This window comes from Podarcis filfolensis (assembly GCF_964270895.1).
Source record: "Podarcis filfolensis genome assembly, chromosome: 15".
Classification (NCBI taxonomy): Eukaryota; Metazoa; Chordata; class Lepidosauria; order Squamata; family Lacertidae; genus Podarcis; species Podarcis filfolensis.
In genome coordinates this window covers 28,007,070-28,029,147 of record NC_139618.1, presented here as the reverse complement: position 1 = coordinate 28,029,147, position 22,078 = coordinate 28,007,070, and the positions used below count along the sequence as shown (strand labels likewise).

General features: G+C 43.7%; 1 long non-coding RNA gene across 1 annotated transcript in view; it reads left to right on the top strand.

Annotated features, from left to right (window-relative positions):
- The first annotated feature begins 1,034 nt into the window (after nucleotides 1-1,034).
- LOC310750834 overlaps nucleotides 1,035-22,078 on the top strand; it is a 33,236-nt gene continuing 12,192 nt past the window's right edge. Inside the window, exon 1 of the long non-coding RNA XR_014542323.1 lies at nucleotides 1,035-1,207. This is a non-coding gene — a long non-coding RNA (uncharacterized lncRNA). The remainder of the gene's footprint in view (nucleotides 1,208-22,078) is intronic.

Genomic DNA, 22,078 nt, shown 5'->3' with positions numbered 1-22,078 from the left:
GAGTGTTGCAGGAAAAGCACTTGGAAGCAGGATCTGATGAGAGAAAGTTGGTCTCAAGGTGGCAAGATATGCACACTGGAGAGACAGGATGGACCTGTCACTGAATCATTTGGGTAAGTGAGAATTTCACTTTTCTGTTGTTCCCCCTAGAGCAGGAGAAGGTCCCCAATGTAATGGGAGCCGGAATGCCAGCTGGCTTCTTCTCTTAAGGCCTTGCTCTGCAGAACAGAACAAAACTCAATAATAGTTTCCTTGCAAGGTTTTCAGGGAGGCCAAAGAATCCTTTAGCTCTGGAGGTTTTTAATTAGCAGCCGCTAGAGCTATTTGGTGGTGAATCTATTGAGCTACGACAAGACCCTTTGGATAGATGCAGCCCTTCTCTGGGTTAAGTGGTAATTAGTCTTAAGTAAGAATAGAATTAATATATCTGAGATGATGAAGGCTAGTGAGAGTTGCTAGTGTGGGTGGTGGGCTGCTGGGACATCTTCTCACCAGCTGGAATTCTTGGCCCAAATTTCCCCTTTATACCATTTTCAGGCTGAGAGGAGAGGCATCCTTCCAACATGAGTCAAATAAATTATCTGGGGGCGGGGTTAGTAAAGAAACCTAGAAGGTGCCATCATCCCACAGCAGCCTCTGAAGAAGCCCCTTCCCCTTTAGGTGGTATCAAGAAGCATTACTTTTTCAAGAGCTGCACAGCATTCTCAGTTTGGAGCACTTCAGTCCAAGAAGGACACAGATCAACTGGGAAGGAAAAAGCTTCTGCTGCAGGGAAAGCAGCAGCTGCAAAGTTCTACCCTGGATCTTTGTGGCATGGAGAGAGGGGGAGAAGATCCAGTTCTCTCATATGCTGGATTTAACATTACTTGGCGTTAGGCAGCATTGACAAAAGAGCACATGTAGCTCAACTTGGAGAGATCTTGTTTGACTGTCCAATCTCGCTTGCAGAAGTTTGTGGTGTGCAAAGTACCCTAATCATGCTGGTTCCTTGGTTCAAACAACTTGCACTTTGGGTGAAATGGTAGAGTAAAACCTTTTAAAGTGTCAGATTTGATCCAGGGAAGTTGATTGGTCCTAGAATGGTGGTCACCTCTCCTGAAGGAATGGTGGTGCTGGATTGGCTGGACAGATGTATCACGACCTCAGAGCCCAGCAGTTACCAGGACTCCAAGACAGAGGCTACAGTCTCAATTCTGCATCCTCACAGGTGCCTTTCTGAGATCAGGGGTGCCAACTTGAATAAAATATAGGGGGGCAGGTAAGCCCCACCCAACATAATCATCCACAAGATGTGACACATGCAGAACATTTGATTGGCAATGCCCATCAACTTTGGGGGGCAGTCCCCTCAAATATTTTATTGGGGGTGAAGGGACCTCAGCCACTAGGAGTTGGCTTCTATACACCCCAACACCTCACCAATCCAAAAACTCAGAGAGCGCCACAGGTCTCCCCAGGCCAAGGAGCGTAGGAGAACTACCCATATTCAGACCAGAAGGTTCACCATTTAAGAGGCCCTAGTTCTTCAAAGGGGTGAAGAGTCTTGGAAAGGTGGCCTGCTGGTAGATAATCAAAGGGGCTCCGTTCACATCTTGCCCTTTTTGGAGCAATTGGCTCATTAGGAGCTCTCTGTGGCTTTGCAACAACTGACCTGCTTGTGAGCAACTCCACAGGACCCATAGTGATGAGTGTCCTTCTGCACCCATCTCATTCAGGTTCTCCTCCCTGGAAACCCCCTTTTCCCTTTTTAGTTTTTCAGACACGAGCCTGATAGAAAACCTTTCCTGTAAGGAATTATGTGAATCAATTGCAGCCTTGTTTTTTTATTACATGTTTGTTCTGTACTAAGCAGCAGTGGGTAGTCCATGATTATTTAATCAACCTGCGATGGCTTCTGAAGTCTTACTTAATATCCCCCTTCCACTTCCTTCCACCACCACAGCATATGTTTGAAATGTACAGAAAGTGCATTCAGGAAAGCCTACGATGAACATTTGGTTCCCTAATTAGGGAAAGGCTTTCCTTTACTCCCCTGCAGGAGGTCAGGGATGGCAATTAGAATTCTTTGCAGGGCTCTATAGAACAACAATGGTGCAGTACTGGTTCTAGCAACAGTATTGTTGTTAAGGAGGTGCATCCCAGTATCTTTTAACCCTACATTATTATAAGGCACTTTTTCAGCTGGAACTTGCTGGAACTCTGTTCCGGCACCTCTCAGGTGGGTGCTATTTGAAGAGAATGAGAGAGGTGTTCATGCTGAGTTCCGGCAACTCTTTTTCTAGAAAAATAGCACTGGTTATTATTGTCTTCGTTGATTAATTGTTAGGGAGCTAAAGGCCCATCTGAATGAGTGAGTTCTGAAAGCTTGACCTGAAGTTACTTTCAAGTGGAAGCATTGTGGATTCCTTACTTTAGAGAAAAGGAGAGTAGCAGGTGACATGATATAAGTGTATAATATTATGCATGGCATGGAGAAAGTGGACAGAAAAAAACATGTTTTTCTCCATCACTTATAACACTAGAAATCATGGACATTCAATGTAGCTGAATCCTGGAAGATTCGGGACAAATTAAAGAAAGTACCACTTTACACAGCACACAGTTAAACTATGGAGGTAGTGGTAGTCATCAATTCAGGTGGCTTTGACAAGGATTGAATAAATTTACAGAGGGTAAAGCCATCAGTGGCTACTAGCCTTGATGACTATGTTCTGCCTCCACAACTGGAGAAAGAATGTTTGTGAATAGCATTTGTTGGAAACCACAGATGGCAGAATTCAAAGCTTCACCAACATGCTTCTCCACTAGCCTTGTGTCTTCAGAGAACTCATGGGAGAGTATTCCCATGATGGTCTTGGCTACAAAGGCCCAACAGCTTTGGTTCTTCTTGCCCCTTCATCCTTGGCCAGATAAATACAGCTTTGCTAATTGAGAGTCACATAATTAAATAATAATAATGAAAAAGAAACCCAGGAAGGAAGATGGCAAGATGGCATTTGTATTGTCTCCTCACCCCGCCCCCCCCCGCTGCAGTGATTACTTCCACTCCTACCAGACAATGAGTTATCCTCTCCCAGATCCCGAAGCCTCCTGCACTTTCTCTCTGACTCCTTGTGGGGTCACCTGCAGTGCCTTGCAAAGCATCATCTCATCCCTGTGAAGATAGCGCAACTACCAGAGAAAGAAGAGTAATGAGAAAACAATGGGCCAATTCTCCCCACCCTGCACGAAATCGATAGGAGAGACCCGGGGGGGTCACCTAATTGGATACTGCTCACCGAGAGACCATTACAATAAGAAATTCGATCACAGCATTTCAGACAGCCTGTGAAATCATAAATCACATGCGGCGCCCAGCTCAGCTTTCTCTCCATCTGAACGCTTCATTGATTTGATGCTTCAGCTCTCCTCTGCATGAAAGAACAGCCACCCTCGTGAGAAAGCACCTGATGATCACGTCAAAGACTGCCAGGGCTGCGGGTGGGCTCCCAGACCACCCTGATCTTTATTAGGACAGCCATTCTCAAACCATGCTCTTTTGGAGAGGTATTGGTAGGTTGAGGAAATAAATACTTACACAGGCTTTCCAAGGCCTTCGAAGAGGCTATCTGATGCCTCTCTGAGTAATTTGCTGCTCTGACCTGCCCTTCCTTCTAATCATCTGCCATTGGAGATTGCAGGTAATTCAGCCTTGATCTGCCTTCAAGATAGGATGTGCCTGTCGCCTCTCAGTATGAGAGGCATGCCCATATCAGTGACTCATGCAGAAACACAAGGGAAGGACTCCCTCTGAAGGCAGGTAAATCTAATTCTTACAGAGCCTAAGTCCAAGCCTTCTAGGCAGGCATAAGATTGAAGGCCTTCAAAGCCCTAAATGGCTCAGTACCAGGATGCATTGTATGAAACTGACCGTCCATTACGGTTACTGGGGAGGGACCTTGTGTGCATCCTTCCCCATTCTGAGGTCTTGTTGGCCAGGACGCCTGTCTGCAAACCTGTACCCCATCTCAGACACTTGGAGCAACAGTTTAGCTTCACACCCCAATATCTTCTTAAAACTCCATGGATGATGTGGTGTGCTCAAGCAGCTAATTGGCTCCACCTTAGAGGTTGCTCTAGCTATTTCTTTTGCTTCAAGCCCCGCCCTCTCTCCTGGAGCTCCATAGGTTCTCCTGGCCCTGGAACCTCCCGTAGTTCTTCTCTTGCCCCCTGCACCCCTGTCTCTGGCTGCATGGTCTCCTGCTCCTGGTCCCCTTCCCCTGAATTATCCTCCTCCCAACCTGTCTCCTTGGCCCACATATCATCGTTCCTCACCACTCCTTGGGCTCCTGCCAGTCCCTGACACTGTCCTCTGATCATCTCAGGAGGCGAGATGAAGTTGGGGCAAGTGGCATAGTGGCCTGTGCGGTAGAGCCATGTTCCTGAGGTCCAGGTTCCAGTAGGTAAAATGGAAGTACCGTAAGTGTGAGCAGAATGGTTCGTGGTTCTTGGTCTGCAAGGTCCAGGCAAAGCTTATAGAGCAGAACCAGGGTAGAATCAGATCAGGACAATGGCCCGAATGCTTCTCACTTGCAAGGATGATGAATAGACAAGCCACAATGGCTGGATTGGAATAGGCTACAGACTTATTAATACCATCGCTGTGCATATTTTAAAATTGCCGTAACATTTAAATAAGCAAATAAGGGTGATGATGGAGGAGAACCTGTGTTATCCTGATGCAAAGCCAGCAACCATGCCCGAAGGAAAATGACAGCCATTGAGCATCCACCCAGCTATGCCATCCATCTCTCTCTCTCTCTCACGCCATGATGTCAAAGCAATGAGAGTTCAGCAAGCTGTCCTAACCTCTCCTACCTGCCAAATCTGATATTCCCCACTCCATTTCAATTTCTAACAGGCTCTTCCTCCAGCTGCCAAGTTGGGATGAAAAATAAGCATTAGCCAAATTCAAATTGCTTTCTCTCTCTCTCTCTCTTGGCCCCAGCCCTGGGGAAGGCAGAAAGTGCAGCTTGCCTCCTTCCTGGCACCAAACCCCCAACATCGGAGCCAGAGAGGCAAACACAAAGAAGATTGGGGGTTGGGGCGTAGTGTGTGCCTTCAGGTTGTTAGAAGGAACACCAACAATGCTGAAATTCTTCAGCAATGGAACTTAAATACAGTACTTGCATTTCATGCCAGCCAATCAGTTTGGGGCACATCTAACAACCTTCATGGCCCAATCAGCACCACCTCCTCAGGGCTCACAAATTCCCCTTACTTGGCCTTTGGCAAAGGACCCTTATGGCAAGAGGAGCTGCTGCTTCAATGATGTGCCAGAGCCTTCGGAGACCTTATAAAACTTGGTATCTGAAGAAGTGCGCATGCACACGAAAGCTCATACCAAGAACTAACTTAGTTGGTCTTTAAGGTGCTACTGGAAGGAAAAAATTTTTTTTGTTGTTTTGACTATGGCAGACCAACACGGCTACCTATCTGTAACTTATAAAACTTGGTTAGCCTCATGGTTCTTTTGGCTCTACTCCCTGCAGTTCTTAAAGGGCCATTGCTTTATTCAACAATCAGTGAATAATTTATGACAATGGCCTGCACTGAGAGACAGGCCTCTGGATCGGATGACTCTGGTAAAGTCGTATCTTCTGCTCTGGAAGAACCAGATGGGACATGATGGAGATTCCTCTTCTATTTTTCCACCAGAAGCCTCATTCGGCTAGTGTTGTGCTTGGCAAAATCCGTTTTCCCCCCATTAGGTGTTCACTAGCATGTCATTTTGACACTCAATCTACCTTTGGCTCCCCTCCCCCATTTCATCTCCTATGTTTTGCCAGCAGGGCTGAGGCAGGGGCACTCAAATTTATGCAGCCCTCATTTTGCTTTCCCTGAAATGCCTCAGATGCGGCACAATTCCTGGACATGGTGAAAGAAACAAAATAGCACTCACCTCAGAAACATAGTGACCCCCATTTGTGCTTGTCATTTCCCCACCCTTCAAATGTTCTGGGTGTTGGACTTTAGCACCAACACAGAGTGTGTGCAGTGACTGGGATGAAGAAATAAAATGCTGTCCGCAACATCTTTGCTTCTTTTTATTTTCAAAAACATAACAGTCAAAAGCTGCAAGCCGCTACTCCTCACCAGCAGCATACAAAACATTTAATCAACTTAAATACAGTTTTCAAATAATCAATTATCCTATCACATCCCTTCCTGCATCTGGTGCAGAAAGTAACTCCCCTTTTAATTAGTCAAATAGTCAGGAGAACACAGGTGTGCAGCTAAGTGGGTCAAACTGCAAACATACACCTCTGAGTAGCACCATTGACCACCTTGACATAAAGAAAACCCAACACTGGAATTTAAAAGGTTTTTTTGCTTGTTTCAATGTATATCCTTCAGTCTACATATAACACCCAAGGCAGTTCCTCCTACCATGATGGTGCATCATGTTGAACCCCTATTGGGAATTTGTGAAGGATGGAGCTAGAAGAATGTAAGAAGAGCCAGTGGACCACCTGGTCCACCATCCAATTATTACAGCAGCAACCAGATACCTATGGGAAGTCCCAAAGTAGGACCTGAGCACAAGAACACTCATCCCACTGGTGTTCCTGTATAATTCATATTCAAAGGTAGAACATAGCCATTGCAATTAGTAGCCACTGATAACTGGATCCTCCTTCATTAATTTGTCTAATCCTCTTGGCTATCACTGCCTCCTGCAGGAGCAAATCCCATAGTTTAACTATGTGTATTGTGTGTATAGTTAAAGCTATGGTTTTCACAGTAGTGATGTATGGAAGTGAGAGCTGGACCATAAAGAAGGCTGATTGCCGAAGAATTGATGCTTTTGAATTGTGGTGCTGGAGGAGACTCTTGAGAGTCCCATGGACTGCAAGAAGATCAAACCTATCCATTCTGAAGGAAATCAGCCCTGAGTGCTCACTGGAAGGACAGATCGTGAAGCTGAGGCTCCAATACTTTGGCCACCTCATGAGAAGAGAAGACTCCCTGGAAAAGACCCTGATGTTGGGAAAGATGGAGGGCACAAGAAGAAGGGGACAACAGAGGACGAGATGGTTGGACAGTGTTCTCGAAGCTACCAGCATGAGTCTGACCAAACTGCGGAAGGCAGTGGAAGACAGGAGTGCCTGGTGTGCTCTGGTCCAATGAAGAGTCGGACACAACTAAACAACAACAATTGTGTGAAGAACTTGCTTTTGTTCATCTTGACTCTTCATTGGATGTTCCCAAGTTCCAGTGTTATGGGAGACTGTGATTGGGAGCAAACTCAGAGGTGCTCTTCCCTTACAGAACCAGCCCTAGATTCAAGTAGGTAGCCCAGTGACTGAAAAAGAGGCTTGACAGGTTTGGGACTAAGGTGGAAAGTGGATCACAACCTAGGAAGAGGCAATGTGAAGCTGAGTTACTGACCGTCTCAAAAGTCAACCACACCCTAGGTCAGGCATGGCCAAACTTGGCCCTCCAGATGTTTTGGGACTCCAACTCCCATCATCCCTAGCTAACTGGACTAGTGGTCAGGGATGGTGAGAGTTGTAGACCCGGAACATCTGGAGGGCCAAGTTTGGTCATGCGTGCCCTAGATCAACCCCAACCTCTCTCACCACCAAAGGAACACAAGCGAATAGCAAAGAGAACCCATACAAGTGACACTGACACAAAACCCCACACATACAATAAGTAAAATAGAAACCCGACCCCACCCCAACTCACCATGCCCCCCTCCACCTCTTCCCCCCTTTTCTTCCTAATGTAACACTAACGCCTCAACAAATGAAACTGATCTGTAGAAAACGTAACTTGAAAAAAGAGGCATTGCACATACTTTTGTAAACCAAGAAATCTTTAATAATAAAAAAGTCCAAACTACATTTTTTATATACAACCATATATCATCAACCTCATAATCTATGATGGAGCCATACCTTTACAACATGACACACAGTTATAGTTAGTTCACTTTGGTTTTCTTTCTTTCTTGTCTACCAACATTTTCTCTTTATTTATTATTTCATGCACCTTAGTGGACTAGAGTACAACTTCATCCAATACATCTGTTGGACTTCCATTCATGAAACCTTGTGCCAGAGTAAATTTGGGATTAGTCTTTAAGGTGCTGCAAGATTCTTTGTTAGCATTGATCAAAGGAGAGATAAATTTAATTCCTGGGAGGAAGGGGTGGTCACCTACTATGAGCAATGTTTCCACTCCACAGTTCCATCACCTGCAGAGTGTGTAGTGTGCAAAATGACTGAGGGAAGGAGGGAATCAAATGCTCTTAGACCACTGTGAAAGAACCTCTGCATAGCAATAAGGCGCTAAAGCATAAAAGAGCAAGTTTATGAGCATTTGCTCATTTTCAGACACTTTCCCTTACACATGTGAGCACCCTGGACAATAGTTAAATGTATCTATGCAAATTGGATCTCAACATCATTTAGGAAAAAAGATTGATTTAAGGAGGAAAATGAGCATCCCAGCCTGCCAAAGAGCTAATGTTATAGACTCTGCCTTCCAAATTAACTCAGGAAAAAAATTATAGAAGGAAGGAAGGATAGATGGGGGGGTGACACCTGCTTACGTGCTCATTAATTGAATCTTTTTGCTTTCTTTCATAGCCTGATGGCTTCCATAATCCTAGAATAACTAAATGGCAGAGTCATAGATGAAAGGAAAAAAACAGCTCTGGAAGCATAATAAAATGTTAAAAGAAAGCTTTTAGGATTAGTCTTTGATTATGGGCTTTGGGACTTTTTAAAAACGTCTTGCAGAGATTGCTTTCCATTTTCCCACCTGGCCTCCAGGGCAGGTAGTAATGATAAAATAATATATGGCACACCACCATTTTGGGGATATGTGCGGCAGTCTTATTAGTCATCACAACCGCTTGTTGTAGCAGGACAGTTTGGTCCTCTGGGGTATCCACAGTTCCCAGTGTTGTTGGACTACAACTCCCATCTGTACCAGCAACTGATGTGGCCGGTGGTCAAGGATTCTGGGCGCCATAGTCCAGCAGCATCTAGAGTAGCCCAGTTGCCTACCCTTGCAAATTTCACTGGGTGAGTGGGATATTGCTCAACAGAGCTGCTCCCTTATTCTATGCCTATTCCACCCTGGAGTAGAGGGGAAAATCTTGAAAATGCAAAATTCATAAAAAAGAGATATTTCACCTACCCGTTTCCCTGGAAACCCTACCAATCAGGGACTGTGTTAGCAACAATGCCCACATCCCACCCAGTCTCCAGGCAGTCCCACAGGCAGGCAGGGGAATGAACTCTCTTATACTCCCCACAAGTTGGCCACCATTTTAGAGCACAATTCGCAAAGCAGAGGAAGAAGAGCCCAGACAACACAGTGCCTGCATTGCTCCCCAGGCAAGATGCATTCTGGGAACACACGGAGCTCCTTTGGAGTGTGCTTGCATTTGCCCTGGGTGCAGTGAAGGCCAAAATCTATCAAAGGTCCGTTTTGTTCCGGAAATCCCACCAGGTTCCAAAGCCATCAAAGCGGCCAAGCTGTTTCTGTTAAATTGATGCCCTGGTTGGTGGGATCAGCAAGAGCAGCCTCCTTTCTTACCGCTCCCACTCCTCTGCCCCCCACCAACAAGTTGCTGCCCCCGCCCCTCTAAATCATAAATATTTAAAGCCACAGCCAACCCTTATTCCAGCAATGTAATGGAAACTCTGCACCAAAATCAATGGCTGCTTTCTTCCCGAAAACTTCTGAGCCTCCAGCTTTAATCGGCAGAAGTGTGATGTTTTATCAATCAGGTCTGTTTAAGAGTCTGTTTCTTTTAGGGATCAAAACTTTGTTTCAAACCATATATACTTTTTTTTTTTTACTTCTTTCCCCCCATCTTGAAAAATGTGAATGTCCTTGAACTGGGGAGAGTCCCCTACATTAAATACACTTGGAGACATGAAAGCAGCTTGTGCTCACTCTGCAGAGTCTCATCCCCGGGGAGATCCTGTGAAATTTCAGTGTTTGTGTAGCAGCAAAGGAAAGATTCGTTTCTTGAAGGAGTTCGTTTGAGAAACAGGGGAAGGGGAGGGGTGGCGTGGCGAGGAAGAGATTTCAAGCTCCACCGTATGTCTGGAGTTAATACTGGAGAGTAGCTGGAGGGGGGCATGCAAAGGGATCGGAGGGATGAGGGGAAAATAAAGCCACACCATGGCTATAGAGCATGGGTAGGCAAGCTAAGCCCATGGGCCAGATCCGGCCCAGTCGCCTTTCTAAATCAGGCCCATGGACGGTCTGGGAATCGGCATGTTTTTACATGAGTAGAATGTGTCCTTTTATTTAAAATGCATCTCTGGGTTATTTATGGGGTCTGCCTCATGTTTTTACATGAGTAGAATATGTGTTTTTGTTTAAAATGCATCTCTGGGTTATTTGTGGGGCATAGGAATTTGTTCATTTTTTTTCTTCAAAATATAGTCTAGCCCACCACAAGGTCTGAGGGACAGTGGTCCGGCCCCCTGTTGAAAAAGTCTATAGAGGCTTGTGGTCCCTCTGTTGCAGGGTAGGTGGATCTGCGGTCCTCTAGAAGTTGTTGGACTCCCATCAGTATAGGGCAGCCCTTTGTCCAGCATTACAGTGGTACCTCTGGTTACGAATGCTTCAGGTTACAAGCTCCGCTAACCTGGAAGTAGCTGCTCCTGGTTGCAAACTTTGCCCCAGGATGCAAACGGAAATTGTACACCGGAGGAGTGTGCGCAGTGGGAGGCCCCATTAGCGAAAGCACGCCTCAGGATAAGAACAGTTTTAGCTTAAGAACGGACCTCCAGAATGAATTAAGTTTGTAACCAGAGGTACCACTGTATGAGGAGGCTGACGAGTCACAAACATAGCAGGGCTGCCTTACACCGTGTTATATCATTGGTACATTGGTACATTTAGTCCAGCCTACTACAAGAAAGAAGATTCCACCTAAACATTAGGAAGAACTTCCTGACAGTAAGAGCTGTTCAACAGGACTTCCGGTCAGCGCCGGCGCTTAATGGCGGATCTCAACCGGAGCTCCGGGAGAGATCTGCTTCGTGGGTTCGGGTCCTGTCAGCTACGGCGAAGCGGGGACCCTTAAAAATCACAGGCGCGTTGCCTGTGAACTGGAGACTCGGCGGGCACCTTTGCGCCCCCCCGACGCTGCGAAATAGCCTTTTTAAAGGCTCCGGAGGAGCGGAGGGGTCTTGGAGCGGTGCTGAGAGTCGTCTTCACCCAGCCTGCGAAGCGAAGCCGCGTCGCCATTAGCGGAGAGCGCTGACTTCTTCCCGGGAAATTGGATTAAAAGAACAACTATCCGTGAGTAGGATTGACCGCTAAAATATAACTGGACACTAAAAGTAAAGAAATTGGGCACCGAGACGGACAAGCACTAAAAAGGAAGTCTGCTTTCCGTTCTGTAGCAAGATCAAAGCGAAAGGCACTCTAGCTGTAACTGCTTGAGAGGAAATTTGCGGGATTTAAGAAATCCACCACCAAAGCAAAGAACTCCCCCCCCCGAAGGCAGGAGGAGGGGGAAGAAGATTTTAAAAGTATTTCCCTGCCAATTTAAAAGAATTGGATTAAGTATCGCTGCTCTTTAACCTGGGATCGGACTGCCGGAGAAAAGGAACCGGCTAAGGACTGTTGCCATAAGAAGCTAAAAAATATCTCAAATTGACTTTGGTTACTTCCAATTTGAAACACTGTTTCTGTGGCATTACAAAGTTACTTACAGGACACTATTGACTGGGATCCCCTTGAAAAAGGAAAGAAAAATTGAAAGGGACTAGGAAACTTTTATTCCTTCTTTTTTGAAGAGTGTGGGATTACTTTGAGAAGTATAGAACTGACTCTACGCCCCCTAGAGGACCTACAAATTGTTTCAGCAACAAGTGGAGTTTAAAATTTGAGAACTTTGTTTGTGAGTTTCAAAGTCTGGGAATGACCTTGACTAAAAGACTTTGTTATGGCAGATGGTAAAGAGAAAGGGGAGTTACAAGAAACAACCTTGAGATCTGGCAGACAATACAAAATTGACACTTACATGCAAAGAAGGGCTTCTGTAACAGGAGCCTCTGGAACTATAGTGGCTGCAAAGCCAAAAGCGAAAGCAATGTCTACAGAAGAATCATTTGCCAAGGTATTGGAGAAGATAAATGACTCTTTGGAGGAACTAAAAAAGCAAGGTGCGGAGACTAAATTGCAAGTTGCTGAAACTAAAGTACAAGTTGCTGAAACAAATAAAAAAATTGAAGAAATCTCTGGGAAAATTGACCTAAATACTAAAAGTATAACTGACCTAGGGAATAAAGTGAACTCAAATGCAGAAGCAATTGGGAAATTATTGGAAGATTCATCTACAACACGAAAGATAGCCGAGGAAGCTAAGGAAATTGCAACTGCTGCGGAGGAAAAATTTCCACCAGTTTACAAGAAATTGGATGAATATGAACTGGCACTCTCTATGCAGGATATGCAACGCAAGGAGAGGAACCTGAGGATCAGACTTGTGCCGGAAAAGGAAGGAGAGAACTTGGTGGATGATTTGACAAAAGAATTTTCTGACTTTTGGAAGCAGGAGCTGAAGAAAGAAGATTTTAAGATAGAAAGTGCATTTAGATTGGGAATAAGACAGAAGAGAAATCGACCCAGAGATTGTCTTATTACCTTAAGATCAAAGGAGGAGCGAGATAAAATATTGAACCTGCACTACCAAACAGCCCTTCGAATTGAAGACTTTTTTATTGAGATTTTTAAAGACATCCCTAAGAGTATCTTGGACGCAAGAGGACATTATAAAGACCTGGTGACACTGCTGAAGAAGAACTACATACCATTCAGGTGGGAATTTCCCCAAGGCTTGTCTTTTAAATATAAGGGAAAGAAGAGAAGAATAAAGACTGTAAGTGATAAAGACAAGTTCTTGGGAGAACACGAAGAAGACCTACAGAAAGAGACATTTCCAGGACAAGGGCATCCATCACTGGACACGAACACGGTACCACCGACAGACGAGGAACAAAAACAGGGAGCTGTAGGAGGAAGGAGTAAATAATCCCATCATGGCTCTGCAACTTCTAACCTGGAATTGTAATGGCTTAAATATTCCCAGGAAGAGAAAAAATATATTTCATGCCTTAAAGAAAGACCAATTGGACTTGATTTGCCTACAAGAGACCCACGTGACAAGAGCACACAGAAAATTATTAATAAATAAAAGACTGGGACAGGAATTTATATCTTCAGACAGAGTAAAAAAGAGAGGAGTGGTGATCTATGCAAAAGAAAAATTGCAACCGAAACAAATTTTTAAAGATGATCAAGGAAGATATTTGGCAATTGAAATTCAATCTCAAGGAGAGAAGTATTTGATAGTGGGAATCTATGCACCAAACGAAGGGAAAGCTGAATTTTTTAAGAAGTTGCATGAAATTTTGATGGACCATATGGATTACAACTTAATTTTGATGGGAGATATGAATGGAGTGGTTTCAACAAATATGGACAAGGCACAAAGACAGGTAATAACAAAAGATGGAAGACTACCAAAGACTTTTTTTGAAATGACTGACAATATGGACTTGATTGATATTTGGAGAACAAAACACCCATTAGAAAGAGAGGGAACCTTCTTTTCTGAAGCCAAAATGACATGGACAAGGATTGACCAAATCTGGGTGACTAGCAGTATGGCTCCGAATATAAAAAAAGTAGAAATCTGCCCAAAAACTTTCTCCGACCATAATGCTGTAAAGATGGTGATGAGGCAAACAACAACTGGTTCCTTCAGATGGAGAATGAATGACACCTTATTTAGAGACGAGGAGATCTGTAAGAAGGCCCAAAAAACCTTGAAAGACTATTTTGAAATCAACTTAAGGTCTGAAGTAGAAAAAAGAATAGTATGGGACGCAAGCAAAGCCGTGATGAGAGGGTTTTTGATTCAGCAAAATACTTTAAAGAAGAGAAAGCAAAATGAGAAAAAGGAGAGAATTTTGGAAAAGATAAAAGAAGGGGAAAAACAATTAAGATCGAAGCCAAAATCCCAAGAGATTCTAAGAGAAATCAAATTTCATCAAACACAATATATGGAACTGATGAATCAAGAATTAGAGTGGAGAATTAAACAAATGAGACAAAAGACTTTTGAATCTGCTGATAAATGTGGCAAGTTACTGGCTTGGCAAATAAAGAAGAGACAAAAACTCAACACGGTAACAAATATAGAAGTGGAAGGAAAAAACATAAGCAACCCAGCGGAAATTAGGAATTGTTTTCAGAACTACTTTAGACAACTTTACACACAAGGGCCGCAAAAAGAAATGGACATACAACAGTTCCTCGAGGAAAATGGGCTGAAAAAGGTTTCGCATGAAAGTAAGATAATATTGAACCAGGAGATATCAGCACAAGAAATAGAAGATGCCATTCAAGGCATGACGCTGGGCAAATCCCCTGGACCGGATGGATTGACTTCCAAATACTACAAAGTTTTGAAGGAAGGGTTGATACAACCTTTGAAGGAAGTCTGCAATGAGATTATGGAAGGGAAAAGGGCACCCGATACGTGGAGAGAGGCCTACATTACACTTATACCAAAGACAGAGACTGAAAAGACCCAACTTAAAAACTACCGACCCATCTCGTTATTGAATGTGGATTACAAAATCTTTGCTGATATTTTGGCAAAAAGACTGAAGAGAGTTTTGATGGAGGAGATTCACGGGGACCAAGCGGGCTTTCTCCCAAAAAGGCACTTGTCGAACAATGTAAGGAATATAATTGACATTTTGGAAAAGCTGGAAGTGAACATAAACACTAAAGCTGTTTTGATATTTGTGGATGCCGAGAAAGCCTTTGACAACATTTCTTGGAGTTTTATGTTGAAGAACCTCCGGGGGATGGGGGTAGGCCAAGGGTTTGAAAATGGTATAGGTGCAATATACTCTGAACAGAAAGCCAAACTAATTGTAAATAATGTGGTTACAGAAGAGTTCAAGATTGAAAAAGGGACACGTCAGGGGTGCCCTATCTCCCCATTACTTTTTATATCGGTCCTGGAGGTTTTGCTTAATATGATTAGGAGGGACCAGTTGGTTAAAGGGATTCAGGTCGGAGCTAAACAATATAAACTGAGAGCATTTGCAGATGACTTAGTACTTACATTGCAAGAGCCAGAAGCTAGCACGAAAAGAGTTTTGGAAATAATCCAAGAGTTTGGTCAAATGGCAGGATTTAAATTGAATAAGTCTAAGACAAAGGTTTTGGAGAAAAATTTGACACAGATAGAAAAGGAAAGGTTCCAGAATGAGACAGGGTTGACTGTGGTTAAAAAAGTGAAATATTTGGGTATAAATATGACAGTTAAAAATGTGAATTTGTTTAAAGATAATTATGAAAAAACTTGGAGAGAAGTGAAAAAAGATTTGGAGATTTGGTCCAACTTGAAGCTTTCCTTGTTAGGCCGTATTGCAGCTATAAAGATGAATGTATTGCCAAGAATGTTGTTTTTGTTCCAAGCATTGCAAATAATTGATAAAATGGATTGTTTCAAGAGGTGGCAAAAAGACATATCTAAATTTGTCTGGCAGGGCAAAAAGCCCAGAATTAAATTTAAGATACTAACGGATTCAAAGGAAAGAGGGGGGTTTGCCCTGCCAGACTTTAAACTTTACTATGAAGCGGCAGCTTTCTGCTGGCTGAAAGAATGGCTACTTCTTGAAAACACAGACATTTTGGATTTGGAAGGTTTTAATAACATTTTTGGGTGGCATGCATATTTGTGGTACGACAAGGTTAAAGCACATAAAAGTTTTAAAAATCATATTGTCAGAAAAGCACTACTAAATGTCTGGGACAGATATAAAGACTTGCTGGAAAATAAAACTCCAAGGTGGCTGTCGCCAATGGAAGCTAAGGCAGTTAAAAAGTTAAATATGGAGTCCAAGTGGCCAAGATACTGGGAAATTTTGGAAAAGGAAGGGGACAAATTGAGATTGCAGAGTTTTGAGAAATTAAAAGGGAAGGTGAGAGATTGGTTCCACTACCATCAAATTAATGAAGCGTTTAAACTGGACAGTAAAATTGGCTTCCAGGTGGAAAAATCAAAATTGGAGACAGAACTGTTAGAACCCAGTACTAAGAATTTGTCCAAAATGTACAATTTGCTGCTGAAATGGAATACACAAGATGAAACGGTTAAATCGGTTATGATTAAATGGGCTCAGGACATTGGTTATAATATTTTGTTTGCTGATTGGGAAAAGTTGTGGACCACCGGGATAAAATTTACGGCATGTAATGCCTTAAGAGAAAACATTATGAAAATGATATATAGGTGGTACATAACCCCAGTCAAGCTTGCAAAGATTTACCATGTGCCTGACAACAAATGTTGGAAATGTAAAGAAACTGAAGGTACATTTTTTCATCTTTGGTGGACCTGCCCGAAGATTAAGGCATTCTGGGAAATGATCTATAATGAACTTAAAAAGGTATTTAAATATACTTTCCCCAAGAAACCAGAGGCCTTTCTCTTGGGTATTGTCGGCCAAGGGGTGTTAAAGACGGATATAACTTTCTTTATGTATGCTACAACAGCAGCTAGAATACTCATTGCGAAGTACTGGAAGACGCAAGAACTACCCACACTGGAAGAATGGCAGATGAAGGTGATAGACTATATGGGCTTGGCAGAAATGACGAGCAGAATCCGAAACCAGGGAAGAGAAGCAGCGCAAGAAGAATGGAAAAAATTCAAGGACTATTTAAAGAAATATCATAAAGTTAATGAAAGTTAGAATGATGTTGGACTGGAAAGTAAATGGTTACTATTAGCAATGGTTAAGACAAGGAAAATAAGGAAGAATAGTCTAAATTTAAATTAAAATAAGGGAAGATTTGCTGAACAATCGATAAGAATTTGGAATACAGAAAGGGGAAGCATGAGGAAGTCGGGGAAGATAGGATATGAAATTAGGATATGAAATGATACATGTTTTTTGTTTTGTTTTTGTTTTTGTATGTTTATGTTTGTTGTATTGTGTTTATATGGAAAAATAAAAATATTTAAAAAAAAAAAAAAAAGAGCTGTTCGACAGTGGAATTTGCTGCCAAGGAGTGTGGTGGAGTCTCCTTCTTTGGAGGTCTTTAAGCAGAGGCTTGACAACCATATGTCAGGAGTGCTCTGATGGTGTTTCCTGCTTGGCAGGGGGGTTGGACTCGATGGCCCTTGTGGTCTCTTCCAACTCTATGATTCTATGATTCTATGATTCTATGATTCTATTCATGATTGGCAGTTGGGCTCTCCAGTGCCTCAAATGGCTGTTACCTCAGTGTTGTGTTAACTGGCAATGATGCCGGGGTTTGAACCTGGAGTCATTTGCAGTCAAAGTTGGTTATGGGTCCTATATTTCCAGGCTGCCCTTCATCCGAGGATTGCAGGGCAGTCCACCATTTGTGGTGGTGGAGCATTGCATGTAGATAGATGGGGCAGGTCTTGGGCCTTCCTTCCTTCCTGGGTTATACCTCCCTCTTCTGTTCTCTCCCTGCAGCCACGTAGCTTGATTGCCAATGTGATTGCAGGCTCCTCAGTCGTGAGCTACCAGGTAGTCCGTGATGGGCAGGCCTTGTGGCATCTCTCTGCTGCGTCTGAGACGGCATCTGCCCTGTGTTCTTTCTCTCCTCTTCAGTCAACTCAGACAACCCACGGGAGTTCCCATGCAGAAGGTTCCCAGCTTTGGGGTCCTGGCACAATGTAAGAAGCTGCATGATGTAAGAGGGAGTGTGTGTGTGTGTGTGTGTTTGTGTGTTGTATCAATATGTCATCTCACTGCAGTGACAGGTGTGAAGGCCCCTCAGCCTCCATCCACGCAGCAACCATGTTTCCAGGAGCTTGCTTGTGACTAGACATGCATTTGCATGCACTGATTCCTGGAAAAACACCCTCCCCATCATTCTCACATAGTATCCAACTTCCCCTTTCAGCATGGCAGCTAGCTAAAACTTCTCGCCTCCATCCCCCCCCCCCCCAGAAGCCCCCAGCCCTCATCCAACCAATCTCTCCCTTTTTATCAAAGGGAGGAAGGGAGGGTAAGTAAGCAAGCAAGCAAGCAAGCAAGCAAGCAAAAAGATAGTCTCCTTTAAAAGTTTTTTTTAAAACCCTTTTTGATATACTGTAGAGGAAAGCTATTTAGGGGGAACCAACAACATAAAAACCAGGGGGGGGGACGGGGGGGATTCTCCCCCCCTCTTTTTTTCAGTGGTGGGGGTGAGTGTGAGAGAAGAAATAAGTGCTTTCCAGTTCTTTGTTTACATTCTTTGTTTACTCTTTGTTTGCCTCTGGATCTTTGATTGTCTAGCCATGGGCGGTTCCTCCTGGATTGTTAGCAGGCTCTGCATAATTAGCTGAATACCTATGAAGCTGAAAGAGTTTGCTGGTTTGCGAGAGGGCTTATCCTCATTTCTTATCAGGAGACTCCTGGTGCCTGCAAATTATCTGCAAAGTATATGTAAAGTATTGATCCAACTGAGCTACCCCCTGGGAAGCTGTCAAGTCTCCACCTTTTGTTCACCCGGTATATTGCCTTGTTGAAACACTTATCACGATGTTATTTCAATACTGGTATCCAACGATAGGGCGATTTATCGCATGGCCCTATTCAGGGTACATACAGTGTACACAGCCATTGTACAGATCTGTGTACATACTCATTTTTTGGTATGTGTGGCTCTCTTCCCTCCATGGAGCTAAATGGTGCTGCATACAGATGTGAGATCTCTGCATGATTTCTCTCTTGAATTACGAGTGCAGTTAATAGGATCTGCAAGAATAGAAACAGCTGCCATCAAAATAAGGAACAGACCCACAGAAATGTGGCTCTTTCATCTGAAGCATCCCCACCTAGAGGATATGGATTACTGACTGCTGCCTTTAGCACAGAGAAATCCGTAACTTCTACCCTACAGCTGGCCCTATTAACTGGGGCAAGCCCTATTTCTCATCCCTGTAGGCCACTGTCCCATGTATGTATGCTGCTGCTGCTTCTTTGGCAATCCCTCATAGCTGAGTAAGATTGTCTTCAATGAACATGGTTTTAACAGTGAGTCTATAAGTGATTGTGGAGGCCAATTCTGGATCCGCACATCTTTCCACAGTGGGGACATAGGTTTCTGGGTGGGAGTTGGTCACAGTGAGGGTTTGCCAAGCGTGCCTTCCTCTTAGCACATTTCTCCCTTTCGTCCTGAGTTTGAGTGTCTTCAAAATCCATGACACCTTTTGTAAAGGCTGTTCTTCAATTGGAGTGCTCACAGGCCAGTGTTTCCCAGTAGTTGGTGTTTATACAGTGGTACCTCGGGTTAAGTACTTAATTCGTTCTGGAGGTCTGTACTTAACCTGAAACTGTTCTTAATCTGAAGCACCGCTTTAGCTAATGGGGCCTCCTACTGCTGCTGAGCCGCCGGAGCACAATTTCTGTTCTCATCCTGAAGCAAAGTTCTTAACCTGAAGCACTATTTCTGAGTTAGAGGAGTCTGTAACCTGAAGTGTATGTAACCTGAAGTGTATGTAACCCGAGGTACCACTGTACTACATTTTTTTTAAAGATTTGCCTTGAGAGAGACTTTAAACCTCCTTTGTCGACCACCAGCATTACGCTTTCCATTTTTAAGTTTGGAATAGAGTAGTTGCTTTGGAAGATGTCTCATGTATGTACACACACACACACACACACACACAGGCACTGGAGTTCTTCCAACTGTTTCCGCCCTAGTGCTGATTACAGATTGGGCCAGATTGTCTATTTGCTTAACTCTTCCTCTGGACCCAGCTGTACCACTTGCCCAATGGAGCAGTCAAGGTGCAGAACCAGCCTGCCTCATGTAGCAGGCTGGGGACAGTTAGGTGGGGTGGCAGATCCACACCCTGAGGAACAGCTCACTGCCTCCTGTACTTGTTGTCCATCTTTTCCTTCTCCACCTCCTCTGCCCTACCCCTGCCACCTGTTCCTCTCCGGTCTCCATTGGCCTGCTGGGGTTTCCCCAGGCCACCTCTAGTCACTATAGGACAGGTGGTGGCAGTGAGGCAGATATGGAGGGCATATTCTGCTTTGCCCTGATCAGCAACATGTCCTGGACCAGTCCTTTCGAGGCATGTGGGAATTCCTGCTCATTTTATTTTTTGTTGTTGTTTAGTCATTTAGTCGTGTCCGACTCTTCGTGACCCCATGGACCAGAGCACGCCAGGCACTCCTGTCTTCCACTGCCTCCCGCAGTTTGGTCAAACTCATGCTGGTAGCTTCGAGAACACTGTCCAACCATCTTGTCCTCTGTCGTCCCCTTCTCCTTGTGCCCTCAATCTTTCCCAACATCAGTGTTTTATTTTATTTTATTTTAATTTTATTATCTACAGTCCTTTCAACAGAAGACTTTACATCCAAAATAAACCAGAATACAAGCAAAAACATGACTCACATGTTTTCATTTGTACCAAATTCTTCTCAAATTCCCTTGTTTTTCTATTCTTTAATGTTAGTCTTCTTCTTTTAACTCCTTGTTCTTAGCCTATTAAATCGCCTATGTATCCTTAACAATTTCCCAAGTATTGCCCTAAGCCTCCCTACCCCCGACCCATTGCTTCCCTTCACCCATGTGCAATCTTCTCTCCATAATATTGTTTCTCGTTGTGTTAATCAAAGTTGTATTTACAACTTTTTATTTTATTTTATGGGGTTTTTTTTAGGGTTAAGAAGTTGTTGTCTTGAATTTTCAAACGTTTCATTTGCATTTTCCATTTGCATGTTACTTTGTGAGCCAGCTTAAGGGCATCCATTGGATGAAAGGCAGCATATTAAAATATATATATAACAATAACAAAAGTATCATCTAAGCGTTCTTGGTCTAGGGCTCCTTCTCTTCCAGTTTTCCTCTGCTAAAAGTTGGAAGGCATAGTAACTCTTTCAAGAGGGGTGGGGAGTGTCGACTAGTGTCAAAAGATGTGGACTCCATTCTCTGTCACGTCTTCCTTCCTGCTACAAAACCAGGAGACTTGCTTCTTTAATGACAGCTCAACAGATCAGAGATCTAGCAGCTGGAAGGCTAATGAAACACCTTTAGATACTAGACTTTGAGTGAGAATCCTGAAAAATGGCAACTCTGAAACCTGCCACCTCCTGTTGGCTACATCATCCCTTGGGTGGAGACTGGCCATGAAGCTGGGTGTTTGGAAACTGTCCTTATCCCAAGGCAGCTGTGTCCCTCTTTCATCTTCCAAAGCCCTCTGCCAATCTCCTCTGCATATCAATGAGCCCGCAATGAGGTTGCACTGCCTTTTGTGTCTCTTGCCAGCTCTGGAGACGGTGGCTATCCTCAAAGTTTTGCTTTTTCATAGTGTTTGTTCCAGAGGCTGTTTCTCCCTGCTTTGTGCTTTGGATTTGCTGCCTCCTCCTCAGACCAATTAGCGCCTTGTTGGTTCCTTCTCAAGTCAGAAAGATCTCTTGTGTTTGACCTTCCACCTTCCTGCCTTTCTAGGAGTCCCTTATAAGGAGCCATCTGATACCATTGCTTTTCCAGAGTCAATGGGAGGCTGTCAGAACCTCTCTCTAAACTTAGAGTCTAAAGACAAAAAAAGCCACTGGGTGGGAATAACTCTCTGAAGTGTCCCGAGGGAATGTGGAGGCGGGGGAGGGCAAGGGAGAGGCTTTATAATTATGGGACTTTTTAAAAAGAGAAATGATTTGAAATATCAAGAGAGAAATGCCTTTTAAAATTTCTTTTGTGTAATTATTATTAACAAATGAGGGTGTCGTGTTTTTGATTTGTTGCCAAGAGAGAAAGAGAAGGGAGAAATACAAAAAAGGAGGCAGAGCATGTGGAAGGGACTCTCATTTCTCAAGGGTAGCCCAGTCATGCTTTGAGCAGAATCAGAGCTCAAATATAAGGTGGCTGTTTAAGTACCTGAATGAGATCTTTGAACTCATTTTGTTGGCTCAGGTTAATTGGAGAGGGGAGCAGCTGGGCTTGAATATCTTTGAAGCACAGAGAAGGGGCAGGAAAGTTGCCCTTTGTTGGCATGAAGTAG